This window comes from Phalacrocorax carbo, chromosome 16, assembly GCF_963921805.1.
Source record: "Phalacrocorax carbo chromosome 16, bPhaCar2.1, whole genome shotgun sequence".
Classification (NCBI taxonomy): domain Eukaryota; kingdom Metazoa; phylum Chordata; class Aves; order Suliformes; family Phalacrocoracidae; genus Phalacrocorax; species Phalacrocorax carbo.
In genome coordinates, this window is record NC_087528.1 from 8,916,429 (window position 1) to 8,930,582 (window position 14,154).

Here is a 14,154-nt window from a genome sequence, read left to right on the forward strand (position 1 = left end):
ACTCCTTATAACCAGCCAGAAACAATTCACCCAATGCACATCTGTAACTCCCCCGTCCAACTGCAGCTGGGAACGGGAGCTGTAGGGGTCCGGTGCTACCTTGGGCACCACGCAGCCCTTGGTGACACCAGCTCTCCCCTTCCCTCCTGCGTAAGAGCAAGGACACAGTGACACGGCCCTGAGGGACACAGCTGGCGTAACTTCAGCAGAGCCCTCGCCGCTGCCACACTTGTGGCCAGCGAGTCTCAGCTCCCGGGGGCTGGCGAGGGCCGTGGTGAGGGTCCTGCGGCCGCTTGTGTTACATCTTCCCAAGCAACATCTGCAGCCTCTGCTAACAGCATCCCTGACCGGTCACCCGCCACCTCCCGCATCTCCAGCTGCCAGAGAACAGCCACCCCAGGGCCCCTCTCCTTTACCCAGCGCCTGCCACACAAATAAAGCCTGTTTTCCTTAGGAGGGTTTGCTCCCATGACTGCTCCAGGTCTTTTTCAGGACATCTCAAGTCCTAAGCATCGTAATGCGGCCAACAGCGTACAGGGAGAGGGGAGACGGAGGATGCCTCCAGCCAAACTGCAGGTCTGCAGCCTGGGGACCTGGTGTGTTTTCCCGTGCCGCCAGCCACAGACAGAAGCCGAGGCAGAATTACAAGCCCTGTGTACCCTTGTCAGGGGACAGTCAGCATCAGGAATCCTCCCAGGGCAAGAGGTAAAATGATACATCAAAACTGGTTTAGGGCAATTTACTGACTCCCACAGGGGACAGGCTGAGAGTGTAACATGCCACTCATCAGTCACTCTCGCAGGTGATTAGAGAGGAGGCACAGATGGGCTGCCAAGGGATCCTCAGCCAAGGCTTGTAGGTGGGCAGGATGGGGAGCAACACAGGCACAGGAATTAAAGCAGGGGTGCAATGCCAGAGGACACAGGAGGGGTGTTGAAGAGAACCGTGCAACCAAGAGTTTCCCCTTCCCTGATTCCCCAAATCCCCCCACCCCCTGGTGTAGAAGTGATTTAGATCATCACCATGACAGCCTTACAAAGGCATCGGTATTGCAGAGATCCAGCAGAAATCCCCCATTGCACACCCCCTTCCCCAGGCAGCTCTTCTCCCCAGCCCTCGGAGCAGAGCTCAGTCCTCTCTGGCGATGCACATACCATCCCCTTCCCCCCCGCCCCTGAAAACCAGCTGCTCCAAGGACACGCTGTTTGGTTTCATGTCACTGGGAACAGCCTACATCTTTGCAAGGGGAAAGCTATTTTTACCCAGGGAACGGGTGGCAGCTCCTGGATTATTCTCAGCCACCACCAGCCCACCCCAGCCCTGCCCCAGCTCCGCGCAGGGCCCTGCCCGCAGGGACAGCCGTCGCCTCAGCTACACCCAACCATCCCAGGCGCTAAGATAAAAGTACAGTGCCCACCCACTACCGCAGGAGGGGGAAACGATACCCTCAGCTGGAGGCTTGTGCTGCACTACAATTTAAACTGCAATAAAAAAAAAAAATTACTCTAACGGGCATATTTTTTTTTTCTTTCTGCTGGTAGCTGGAAAACATTGCAGCGATTAAAGCAGGGCTGTCTCGCTCCCCAGGGCGGGCGGCAGAGGCATGGCAGGGGTAGAGCGGGTGGGAGGCTGCGGGCGAGAGCAAGGAGGGATGTGGGTGATGGTTGAGGGCGCTGGAGCTGGAGGAGCTGAGACTTCTGCAGCAAGAGAGGGGTAACAAACCTCCTGGCTCATCACCTCCCGGGCTCCCCAAGGCTGCAAGGGGGCCCTTGATCTGCCTCTCAGTCCCACAAACACCTGTGGATATTGAACCCCCACATGCCTGCCCTCATGCACACAGCTATTTCAGGCAGTTGAAGAGGGGCAGAGCAGCCCCAGGACCGTCCCTGCCCATCCCTCGCAGGGCAGCTCAGCGCACAGCAGCAGCTCCAGGCGTGCGACCTGCGTGTCCCAGCGCCGCTGCAGCAGTGCCAGCTCCCGCGGCAGGCGGGGGGAGGATCCTGCGAGAGGAGGTGAGCAGCACAGGCCCATCAATAAGATGCACCGATCCTGACACCTCATCCTGCAACCAGAAACTGCTGCTTTGGGCTGGAAGCTGTTTAGTGGCGCCAGCTCTGCCTCAGCGATGCTGGTGACAGCCAGCCTAGCATCCCCGGCAAGCGCAGGGATAAGGGAGAGCATTACCCACACCGGCGCTGAGTGCACTAAATCCAGGAGGCTTTTAGAGCAGAGGAGCAGATGGAGATCTTGGGCTGCGTGAGAACAGGCCCCATGACTTGGGACATGGCTCAGAAATATTGACGGGGGTGAGGGAGAGCTCTTAACGGCAGATACAGCTGGGATTTACAGCTCTGACCCGACTCCCCACTGGCGACTCACATGGAAGAGAAGCTACGCTCGCATGCAGACATTTTGCACCCCGTTGCCCATCTCCCCACTCCTCAGGCACAGCTCAGCCCCACAAAGAGCTTTCAAGAGGTGAGAGGCGGTGATGGGCTAAACACAAAATTAAAATCAGCTACATTTTGTAGCAAAACACCCATGAAAAACCAGAGAGGCAGCATGTCCCGAGATGGCCTCTCCCGCATCCCTGCCCTGCACAGGAGCACAGGCCCCTCCGGAGGGGAACGGCTGCCTGCAAGCACAGCTGGCTGCAGCCCTGGATCCAGAAACATCCCAGAGCATCATTATTATGCAGTGCCAAAGGCATGCTAGGCACTTAATAACATGCAGTTAGATTAATTAGTAGTGAGCGTGTCATGCCGTATACCCAGCCTGCGCCGGCGTGCTGGGAGCACATGGTTCCATGAGACCCGGATTAAATATGCATGAGACATGGAGCAGGGAGCCCGTGTGCGGCAGACAGAGCCCCCAGGAGCAGCGAGGGGGGCTCAGCTCTGAGCCTGGGCAAGGCTGTGTCAGAGAAACAACAGAAATGTTGGCACATGCCTACAGAAAATGCTCTTTGTGTTTGTTTCACAAAAATTGGGGGTAATAGGGGAGGGCAGGGAAGGGGGGCGTACAGACTGAAGCATCCTCCCGCTCCCCAGCACCACTCCTGGATGGGGTTTGGAGCACTAGCATCATCCCTCCCAAGGCCAGGGAGCCCTGGGGCTCAGGCAGCAGCTCCAACCTGCACGTAAACACCCTGAGAAACACGCATGGGGCCGGGAGCTGAGCCAGTGCTGAGCACCGCTGCGGCTGCTTGCAGAGGCTCCCTGCTGCGGCAGGGGCTGCCGAATGCTGGCCCGGGCTCCTCCAGGGACACAGCTCCAAGCAAGCAACTTGCAGGCTGCGCGGCAAGGCATGGGAGGAGGAAGAGCACGGGGAGGCAGGCAGCCAAATGCTGCGCTTCAGGGCTCTGGGCAGGGCTGGGAGGATTTCCCGACTTGGGGAGGAAAAGCATCGGTCCCCCGCGGCCCAGGGCCCCCTGCAGCGACAGGGTAGGAGGAGGAGCAGGGCCTGGAGCCACAGGGCCCCCAGAGCTGCAGGTGCCACGGCAAAGCCATGGCGCTGCTGCGGGAGCACAGGGACCAGCTGGGTCACTGCAGGCAGCTGGACACGACCCCGGGCACAAAGTCAAGGCCAACAGACCTTTCCGGTCACAGGCATGAGTCATGGCTGGTGACAGAGTGTCCCTCAAGTGCCACTCGGGAGCGTTCACTGGCAGAGGGCCGTCCCCACACACCTCCGCACCGCGGCTGCGGCACTGCCTGGGCATCCTTTCCAGGCACAGCCGAGGAAAGGGCTTCCTCAAGCCCTGCCTTCCCCTGGGAAACCCAGTGAGACCCGGCCAGGGCCCCGCTTCAGCAGGGCCAGCGATGCCCTGGCTGGTGCCTGTGGGCAGGCACGGAGCGCAGCCCCAGCCTGTCCTTCCTGTGCCGCGGGGCTGGGGGAACGTGAAATCTGTTTAGCACAGTGAGACGAGCCTCTGGCCAGACATCAGCTTTTCCCAGAACCTCACAGAGGCTGTTTCTACAGCAGAAGCAATGAATCTGTAACATGAAAAATCTCCCCTAAGACAACAGCTCTGAGACCTCCCAGGTGAGCCAGCCACGGCTCCCGGCACAGCCACGGCTCCCGGCACAGCCACGGCTCCCGGCACAGCCACGGCAGCTCAGACCACAGCCAGGCTGCAAAACTTCCCCAAGGTATCCAAAACTCGGGCTCCTGCGGATCTCCGCGCTGCCGTAGCCACAGCCAGCACAACCCACACGAGGATCTCACACCAAACACCCCGGGTCAACATCCGCCCCAGCAGGACAGCACAGGACACCCCTTTCCCAGCATGAAGCTGTCTTCGCCCAAATGGCACTGGAAGAGCAAACGCCATTTCACACCACTCAGCCACAGTGAAATTAAGAGCAGCAGCAGCCTGGAGCAGCAGGTGTCTGATGAGCACCAGCCCCTTTGCAGCCTCCTGGCAGGCAAACTGGGTCAGTAGAGGTAAGGGAGAAGAGAAGAAGAGCAGGAGCTCGCTCTGCTCCCGGGGCCCTGGGGGTCCAGCGGGGCTTGCAGCAGGTGAGTCAATGGAAAAGGCTCCCTTTGGTAACCCAGATTCTGCAGTTTAATTAGGCTCTCAGTGGCTGCAGGATTTACTCAAGCCCGTGAGGTGATGAGGAGCCTTGGTGAGGGGCAGAGAGCCCTGCAGAGGTTCTGCAGCACCTCTGCAGCCCATGGACCCCACGGACCCCGCAGCACCTTTGGACACACCAGCCCAGAGCACTTCTATGGGATGCACTGGCTGGCCCCAAGGCACAGCGCCCCAGCAAGCCCCACCAGCCCTCCAGTCCTGCGCGTCTCACCTGCTCCCACCGTGCCAGCACCCCCCTTAAAACAGAGCCCACTCAGTCACAAGGGCCGCAAAAAACCCCCGGTGCTGCCACTTTCCACTTTTGTGAGGCCCAGCAGAGCTTCCTCCAGCAATGCGGGGATGAGACAGTGACAAGCACAGACCCTGGCAGGGCGAGGCTGCGGGAGGGGAACGCGTGGGGTGCTTTCGCTGCATGCTGCATCACCGCTCACCAGACAGACCACCTCTGGCAGCTCGGGTACCCCGAGTGCTGCCAGCCAGCTCACCCGAAGGCTGGGGGAGCCGAGAGGACAGGTGGAAAAGTGGCTCAGCTACATCCATGCCAAGGAGGTATCACCTTCCCCCAGCACTGCCCAGGCGCTGCTGGCCCTCCTGCTCCTCCACAGCTCCTGGGCTACTGGAGTGCACTGGGGCTGGCCCCAATGGCTCCCATGGCAGCACATGCTGGGGACTGGCTCAGCCATCCAAGGCACCGCAGAGAAATGGCTCCCACTGGGTAACCTGGGTTATCCCCATCCAACATGCACCTGCGTGATTGCTGGTGGTCCAAACCCTACATACGCCTACCCCAGGGCTCCAGGGAGATCCAGGTTCACCTGCCAGCCACCAGCCTGTTTCTGTGCAGCCCTTCAATCAGTTAAATGATGCATTTCCCCTTCAGTCCTATTATCTGAAGACAAGTAAGTCTCCTCGTCCCCTAGCCCATGATATTGGCTCACTCGGGTCACCAGGAGGAAGGGGTCTCTGCAGAGGGATGAGCTGCAGCCAGCCCCGTGGCCGGTGGAAGGGTCATGCCTTCACAGCAGCACTTCCTGGCCAGCCCTGCTGCATCCCACCCCCAGAGTTAGTTTTAAAGCCATTTCAGAAGAATCCTGATAATTCTGGATCATTCCAAGGCGCTGCCTCCCTTGCTGCCAGCTGCAGGAGGAGAGCTCTGCTCTCCCTGGGGGTCCTGCAGACATTCCCCCTCTTACAAATCACTTTTGACCACATATGTCATAGCTCCACTGGTGCCACAGCCTGCAGGACCGGGACCTCCCATGGACGCAGCAGACATACATATCCACTTTAAAAGGCACTTTGCATCTCTCTGCTGAATGTTTCAGAGCAGAGTTTGCTTTTTGCACCCCGCAGCTCTCTCTGAAGCGACCCTTCCCCAGCCAGGGCTGACACCGGGCATCCCCTGGCAGCAGGGAGACTGTCCTGCCCACACCGAGGGCAGGGAGCTGCTGGCAAAGCTGCTCGCTCTCTCAGAATATTTTTGCAACCATTTCCCAGGCTCCTCCTCCTGTGATTTTCCCAGCTGCTGCTGAACACCACCTTGACAGAGCTGAGCTGATTTCTTCCATCCTTTCTCTCCATCCCCGATGGCTTACAGAGGGACTGGGATCTCAGTGGGAGCCTCAAACTCCACCAAGGAGTTCTGGGGGATGTTCCTCCAGCTGGGGATCCCAGGAGGGATCCCAGCTCTGTCCCAGGGGCACAAAGGGGAAGAGCAACCGATTTCCCACCAGAGGGTCCCCAACTAAGCACTGCCCCACCATGGGAGGGGCTGCTGGTGAGCGTGGAGCAGAAAGAAGAATATATCTTCCAATGCTGATTAAAAATAGATGCAGCATCTCACTAATTATGCTGTGTAATTAGCATTTGTTTTCTGCTTAGCAGAAATCTGCAGGGAGTGAAGCTGAGCTGGACCCCAAGTATCTTATTTGCCCCAGCCTGGGCACAGGAGGCTCATCCCATGGAGTGATGGGCTGCGGTGGGGTCACAGCCCACCCCCAGCAACCCCAGCTGTGGGCAGCACGGGTCCCTGCACCACCTGGAGCTGGGGTACTGGGGCAGCACAGCCCAGGGGTCCCCACACACCCTCTCCCACCCTTAGTTCCCTGTCAGCCCATCTGTACCCGGGCTGTAAGCAACAGATGACAAGATCCACAGCAATGCTGGAAATTAGGTCAGTGATAGCCTGCAGCAGATTTTAACATTTATCATCCCAGTGAGGCTCTTATGCAAGTCAGAGATGCCACAGGGCAGCCCCACACCAGTGGCCGCCCCCGGCCCGGCTGGCAGAGAGCAAAGGAGGGGTGCAAAGGCCTGGATCACCCTGCAGGTCCCCTCTTGCCAGGGAGGGGAGAGGAGAGATGCAGGGCTCCACACACCGACTCAGTGCTTGTGAAAGCCAGGGACTGGCAGCCTCCTCCCAGACACCCGCATGCCCTCCTGCGCACCCAGCCTCTCACCCCCATACCCCAATAGGATGGGAAAACATCCAAGGGAACATAACTGTGCTGATTTATTCCCTCCCAGGAGGGGAGCAGGACCCCGACCCCCCAGCAGAGCCCAGAGCGACCACTGCATGCCCAGCACCAGCTCACACCAGCCTTTTCTCTCCAGCCCCACCAATGCCATCTGACCCCCAGAGAGTGGGTTGGTTTCTTGCACTGATGCTAGATTCGGGGTGGGTTGTGCTTCACAACTGGTAATGCTTTCTGCTCCTTCCCAGATCACTCACGTGTTGGCGCCATTAGTATTCACGAGCTCTGTGGAGGCATCCGGGGAGAGGAGCCCCCAGCACCAGCCTCCCCGGCACAGCGCTGCCTGCTCGCGCCCAGCCCCAGGAGCCAGATACTGCGGCTCGTCCCAGGGATGCCGAGCTGCCAGATCCCCAGGGATGGCCAGGGCTGACTGGCTCGTCTATGGGCTCTCTCCAGTAGCGGGAGAGCTCTCTGGAGCCAGATGCACCCACAGCCCCACTACACTGTGCTTGGCTGCCCCGGCTGCGAGTGCTCAGCCCTGCTGCTGCAGCCTCAACCCTTCCTTTGTCCCATCCACCTCGCAGAGCCATCGCACACCCGACACCTGGGACCCGTCCCAAGGGCTGGAAGGGGGCACCATCCCCCCACATGCTCCTGCTGCAGCTCTGTCCTCCTTTACCCAACCTCCTGTGTGATTTAGGGAGCAGCTTTTGCATCCTCGGCCGCTTCCCTTGCTCCAGGCGCTGCCACCGCACGGTCCAAGCACAGCTTGGCAGATGCCAGGGAAGGAGGCAGGAGAACAGCAATCGGCGCAGCAGGGGGAGGCTATTTTCAGCAAAATGAAATTTATCCACCTTCAGTTGGAGGGAGAGAGAAGGCCCAGCTGGCTGCAGGGATGGCTTTGCAGACCAGCCTGGCCATGGGGCTTTGACCCCTGGTACCCTCCCTGGGGCTAGGGAGGGGGACGCTGCTCAGCGGGAACACCAGGAGAGGCTGTGATGTTCTCGAAGGACAGGGATTTCCCTGGCCCTGATGCTGCCCCACGGGTAGGGTAGAGCCTGGCCACTGCCAGCGCTGCCCTGCCCCACCACCTGCCCCCAAGGCTGTAGTGGTGTCAGTCCCGAGCAATAACCACATCAGATTAATTGGATACCAGTTTACTGCAAACAAAGAGAAACCAGGTGACATTTACCTAGCAAACTAATTGATACCCAAGTAATTTGCTGGAGAAACCTTGTTACACGCCAGCTGGATTTCCCAAACCCTCCCAATCCTACTCATTACAAACAAGGTTTGTGTGTTGATCAGAGAGCTTTAATCACATTGCTACCCACCACAATTTTGAGCAAGTTACAAAGCTACCAGATTTATCGCAAGCTTTCAGATCTTAAACACTCTCTTAAGAATTTGTTTGATATTTTATTAGCAGGCAATAATGTTCTTCATGAAGAAGACGGACATTTCTCTTTCAAGTGATGACACAGGAGCAGAGCCGGCTCGCAGCACCACCTCTCCTCCCTTTCATCCCCTTCCCGTGCCTGTCATCGCAGGCATGCAGGCCTCCCTCCAGACATGCCACTGGCCTGGTTAATCCCACCCTCCGAACCAGCACACAAACAGGAGCTGTTTCCACACAAGAGAAACTGCTCCAGTCAAAACATCAGCTGGGAGAATCTGGTCCCCCCTGGCAAAACCACCTACGTCAGGCAGGGCGTGAGGCAGGAGTCCCTGCATTCACCGGGGCCTCCCAGGCACAAGGTTCTCAGGAGTGCTCAATAAATATAACATTTTAAAAAAAAAAAAAAAAAAAAATCAATGCACTAGCTCACAAGCACCAGCAGTGGAGCGTGAACAGCTGGGGGTTTGCAGGCAGAGGTACAACAAGCCAAGCAAGGAGTCCAAGAAAAGCAAGAAAAAGCATGTTCCTAAGGAAACATTCTGCATCAAGCCCTTGAGTTGGGAAGTAAACCAAGAATTAATTACAGGCTGATTTTGTGGCCTTTATTTTGCACTTTTAAAGCTGATCAGGCCTTCAGAACGCAAACAGAGGCGCTCCGAGCGTGCCCTCATGGAAGGAAGCCGATACACAGGAGGACCTGCAGAGCACCCGTGCACACCCTGGGGAGAGCAGCCAGTCCCTCTTCACCTTCTGTTTTGCCACCCTATCCTCCTCCTTGAGCCCAGGCACCGCACGAGGAGGCTCATTGCCATGTCTGCTCAGCAGCGAGGGCTCTTTGGCCCCCAGTAAATCCAGCCAGTAGCCCAAGAGATGGAGCGGACACCTTCTCATATCCGCCAGATCCTTCTGATCCCCAGTGCGGGGCAGCCCGTGGTCCCCCGCCCGGTACAGCTGCCTGCGGCTTGGGTCAACCTACCTGGGCAAGGCTTTGCACCTCCGCCCACCGAGGCTCACGGCCCCCTTCGCCCACCTCCCCTCCATGGGGGCAGAGACTGCCAGCCCTGGGTCTAGAAGTGCAGGTGCCACAAAGAAATCTGGTCTTTCACCTGCCTGAGATGAGAGCATCGCGCATCCCCTGCCTCCCACCCCCCCAGCCCGCTCTCGGGGGCACAGCCCCTGCCTCCAGAAAGGAGCGGGACATGTGCGCACTGCAGATGTGCTGCCTTCTGGGCTGAGCCCTGTACAAGCTGCTCCATCACTGTGATGACACAGCTCATAACTATCTCATTTGCTATTAATTTGGATGTCAAGAGAAATTCCACTCATTTGTTTTTAATTAATATGGCCTTAAAATAAAGCCAGGGGGCTGGCGTGACTCTGGCAAGAGGTGTCTGCATCAGTGTTAAAGAGGATCAACCGAGACCAACAAAAGGAAGAGTGGTTGGGGAGGGGAACTATTTATTTGACAAGAGAATACAACTGCAAGGGAACCTCGCCAGTGCCCACTGCACACACAGGCACCCTGCTGGCACCAACCATTGCACCCAAGGCACAAGAGGCTTCTGGATGCCCTGATAAGGCTCAGCTGCTCCAGAGAGAACCAACACTAAAAATGCCTGTTTCCAGGCAGAGATTGGGGGTCAAAGCTGGGGAACAGCCCCCCATGCGCCGAGCAAAGCAGAAGGGATAGAGCCAATGGTGCACAGCTGCCCCAACCAGCTCTACGCAAGCCAAACGCACTGGAAATGTGGGAGGGGAAGCTCAGCTGCTTGTGGCAGGAGTTCTGCAGCCTGTGGGTGCACGCTGCACCCAGATGATGGCTTAATGCTACCAGTCTACAGATGGACCTGGTTTGGGAAAGCATGAGGGAGATTGCCCCTCCTAAATCTACCTGACCCACAAGTCAGAAGGGAAGAGGAATGAGAATTGGGGGGCAGAGAGTGGGGGAAATCCCAGCAAAACCACTTTCCCTGTCCTCAGCATAAGCATCCCAAAATACAAGCCTTGGGTCACCAGAGCTCAGTCCTTACGATGCAAACTGCACAGGCAGCATCTAGCCTACCACAAGCTCCAGACACGGAGGTGGAAATTCATCTCAGCCAGCTTTAGACATCTGTGACTGAGTTACTCATCTAGACTCCCTCAATAATCAGAGAGGAAACACAGACTTGCATCTGAAAGCATCTTCTCTCCCTTATCAAGGGACCCCAGATAAGCAGCACACATGCACAGATCTTCCTTCCTGATCTCTAGGTGTCCACAGAAAAACCCCAAAACCATAGAGGAAGCCACTCCGGAGAATCTGTAGCAGAACAAATCATAAATCATTTATCATTTGATTTGCACAAATCTTCCATTTCCCTTCAGATCCTCAGCAGGCAAAGCAAGCTATAAATGAGTGGCTGTAAGGGCTCTCAGGAGGGAGGTGAGAAGCACCTACCTGGAAGGGTGGCACCAGTACTGGGTTCAGAAGGGGAATGGGTTTGTTTCCTTATGCCAGCTCAGGTTTGCATGGAGAAGCTCTTAAGCAGCCTTTAATCTGTCTCTAACTGTGTGCAGGGCTGAGCCTGACCTGCAGCAGCCAAGCTTGCAGTGAGGAGGCTCTGCATGGGGCAGCTCACGTTTAATTAAGCCAGCGCAGGCTGTGTCTGTTGGCGAGTCTAAGGCATGACAGCCAGAAAGGGCTCTCCAACCAGTGCATCTCAGCAGGGCAAGTGACTCCTTCCAGCCTTTCACTAGTGAAGCCAAGAAATGGTTCCTGATTTAATTACCAGCTTCCTGGAGGAAGGAGCGGGCTGCAGGGCGGCAGCTGGGAGCCCTGGGGGACACGCAGCCCTCTCCTCGCTGTCGTGGCTCGGAAAGCCTCCCGGCCACGTGCGCTGCACACAGATGCCGTGCATGGGAGGCTGCACAGGCCAGGCAGATCCAAGCGTTCCCAAGAACAGGCAGTTCTTTAAAGCTTTCCTACTCACACATCCCCTCCCAGCAGCATGTTCTCACGCAGGGGAGGGATCAGGCACGCTCCGCACTCCCAACACGACTCCAGCAGGAATCATTTTGCAGAGCTGTCTTGGTGCCACATCTTATGGAGAGCACAGCAGGGAGGCAGGAAATCCGAACCCACACGGCATACCCCAACAGTATGGCATGTCCCAACAGTACGGGTGACGGAGCAGCCACCTGGAGCAGGAGGATGTTAGTGCTACAGCCCAGCCCCACCTGGCAGCGTTGGCTGCGCGATAAGGCAGCAGAGGTTGCAGGTTAGTTTAATCAAAGGTAGTCAGCCTTAACCCATCCTCCAGACACGCAGCAGAGCAGCAAGAATTGTGTTACGGTACACAATTTCACTGTAGCGAGAAGCCAAAGAACTATCCCAACAACCTTCTCATTTTTATAGATCCCCCACTGTAGCCCCAAAAGAGGATTCAGTCTCCTTCCTTCATCTCTCCACCTGCTTCCCCTTTGGTTTCACTCCATTCTACTACTTCTTCCCATCCACATCCCAGATTTTTGCCAGCCTTTAGTTACTTATATTTAGCAATTAGCACTAGTGACAAATTCTGTCCCAGCCTGCAGCCCTTGCCTGTGGCCCGGGAGGCATCGCTGCATGGCCACATCCCTGCTTTGAGTGCCAGGGCCGTGGTCTGCAGCACGCCCAGCTGCTGTTACCCCACAGCTCCAGCCCCACGCCCCGCTCGCCCGCCGCACCGAGGGGTTAGTAGCAGTGAGGCCTGTTCAGAGACTCCTGAACAGTCGCAGATAGAAACATTAAAGAGAAAAGTATACTTGGTGATAACAAAAGGCAAGGCTTTGTAACACGTCAGCAGTAAGTTGTTGGGAACTGGAGAATAAATACTTAATGCCCAGAAAAGCTCATTTCCAGCAAATGCAGAGTTAAAAGCAAAGATCTGAGTTTACTTAGGAAGGACACCCAGGCTCTAGTCTCTGAGTTTCTATTAAGAGGCGGTTTCATGCATTACAAAGCGATTTTCCCTTCCCTAGTTTATAAACCAATTAGATAAAGACCAAGTTAATCCCTTATTGTGTTCAGAGAGCCACAAGTAGACACCAAACACAGAGATTAGTCCCCTTGTTTAACCGCCTCCCCAGGTTTTGGCAGCTGAGAGAGCATCGCACAGTACAGGTAAATACTAAACCCAGGCAGAACAGAGCCCTCGGCTCCACCGGCTCTGCAGAGAGGGCTGCAAGCTCTCACCACAAAGGCAACATCCCTCCTCCCCCCACCCTATCAAGGTGACTTTAATCCACAGTCAACTATCTGATCTCAGGAGTTTACCGGCACTCAGAATAAGAGGAGTGCAGAGACACACCAGGTGATGCAGAGAGAAGCAGCAGCAGGCAGTGATGCCTGGGGGAAACAGTCCGTAGTGACGCTTTTTGTCCTTTTTTCTTTGTTGCTGTTCACTTTTTCCCACTTCACCCCTGCAGGCAGAGGCAGCTCCCCAGCAGCGAGGCAGGCTGCAGCGCACGGGCCAGCCCCAGCGCAGGCCTTCAGCACACCAGAAAGCCTGGAGCGCAGCAGGAGGCGGCAACCGCCAGCTGCAGGCCCAGAACAGCAAAAGCCTCGCATTCCTATTGAGGAACCGGGCTCAACATAGCCCAGCTCGTGTCTTTTGCTACAGAACCTCCACCAACTGGCACACCCCAACCCTTTCATGGTCAAACACCAACCAGAAGCACACAAAATCACCAATATATCAGGAGAGCTTAAAACTGCAGACACTCACCCGCTTGAGCTACACAGCCAGGTCAGGAGGAGCTACAGTCCCACCTGCTGAGGAAACCCCTTTTCGAGCAAGGCAATCCCCAGAGCATGAGCTGCTCCACTCCCCGACAGACCCCTCCCCTGGCACAGCTGAGCCAAATAAAGTGCTTCAGCACCACCGAGATAAATTTGCAGTGGGAGTAGTGTGACCTAGAATTTACAATGAGCCTGGGCTGGTCCTGTGGCACCCCAGCACAGGCAGGCTGCTCCTGGGGCCAGCAAAGGCCAGATGAAGGCAATCAGCAAAAAAAGATGGATTTCTCTGGTGTTCTGCCCACAAGATCTAAGAAACACCCGCTCCCTGCCCTCAGCACACTGTACGTGCCTAAATTTGTGATAGGCTTTGCAAGACCCTGTCCCCATGGTTTAGTAGAGTTGCTCCTTCGCATGGGGTTGGAATAAGAAATGGATGAACCGTTTGTTGCTGACAGTGGTCCTATGGCTCCTGGGAAGAGCTGGGGAGGGTCCCAGGCCAACTCCTCCTATTAAGAACTCACTAGTTAACACCTCTGCCCCTACTGGTCAGGGGGGTCCCGCAGGGCTCACCGAGTCCAATAGTTCTGGCAGAAAGGGACTGGAGGGTGTTTGTGCTCGGAGCTGAAGGCCCTCAGCTGTGTGCCAACACGGGGAGGGCAGGAGATGGTTTTAGGGGGTGCAGGGGTTCCCACCCCAGCAGACAGCTGTACACAGCAAGTCCTTCCTTGTTAAGCCAGATTAAGTTTCCTGTTGCTAATTACACAACACTCCTCCCTCACAGGAGGTCACTGCCAGGGCTCCCTCCTCATCACACCTGGGAGCTGGGAAGCAGCGCTTTGGCTGGGCTCCCGCTGACCCCCAGAGAGCTCTGGGTGCCGTCACAGTGGATGAGGGAGGCGGCAGCACCAGGGGAGGCTGTTCCCAC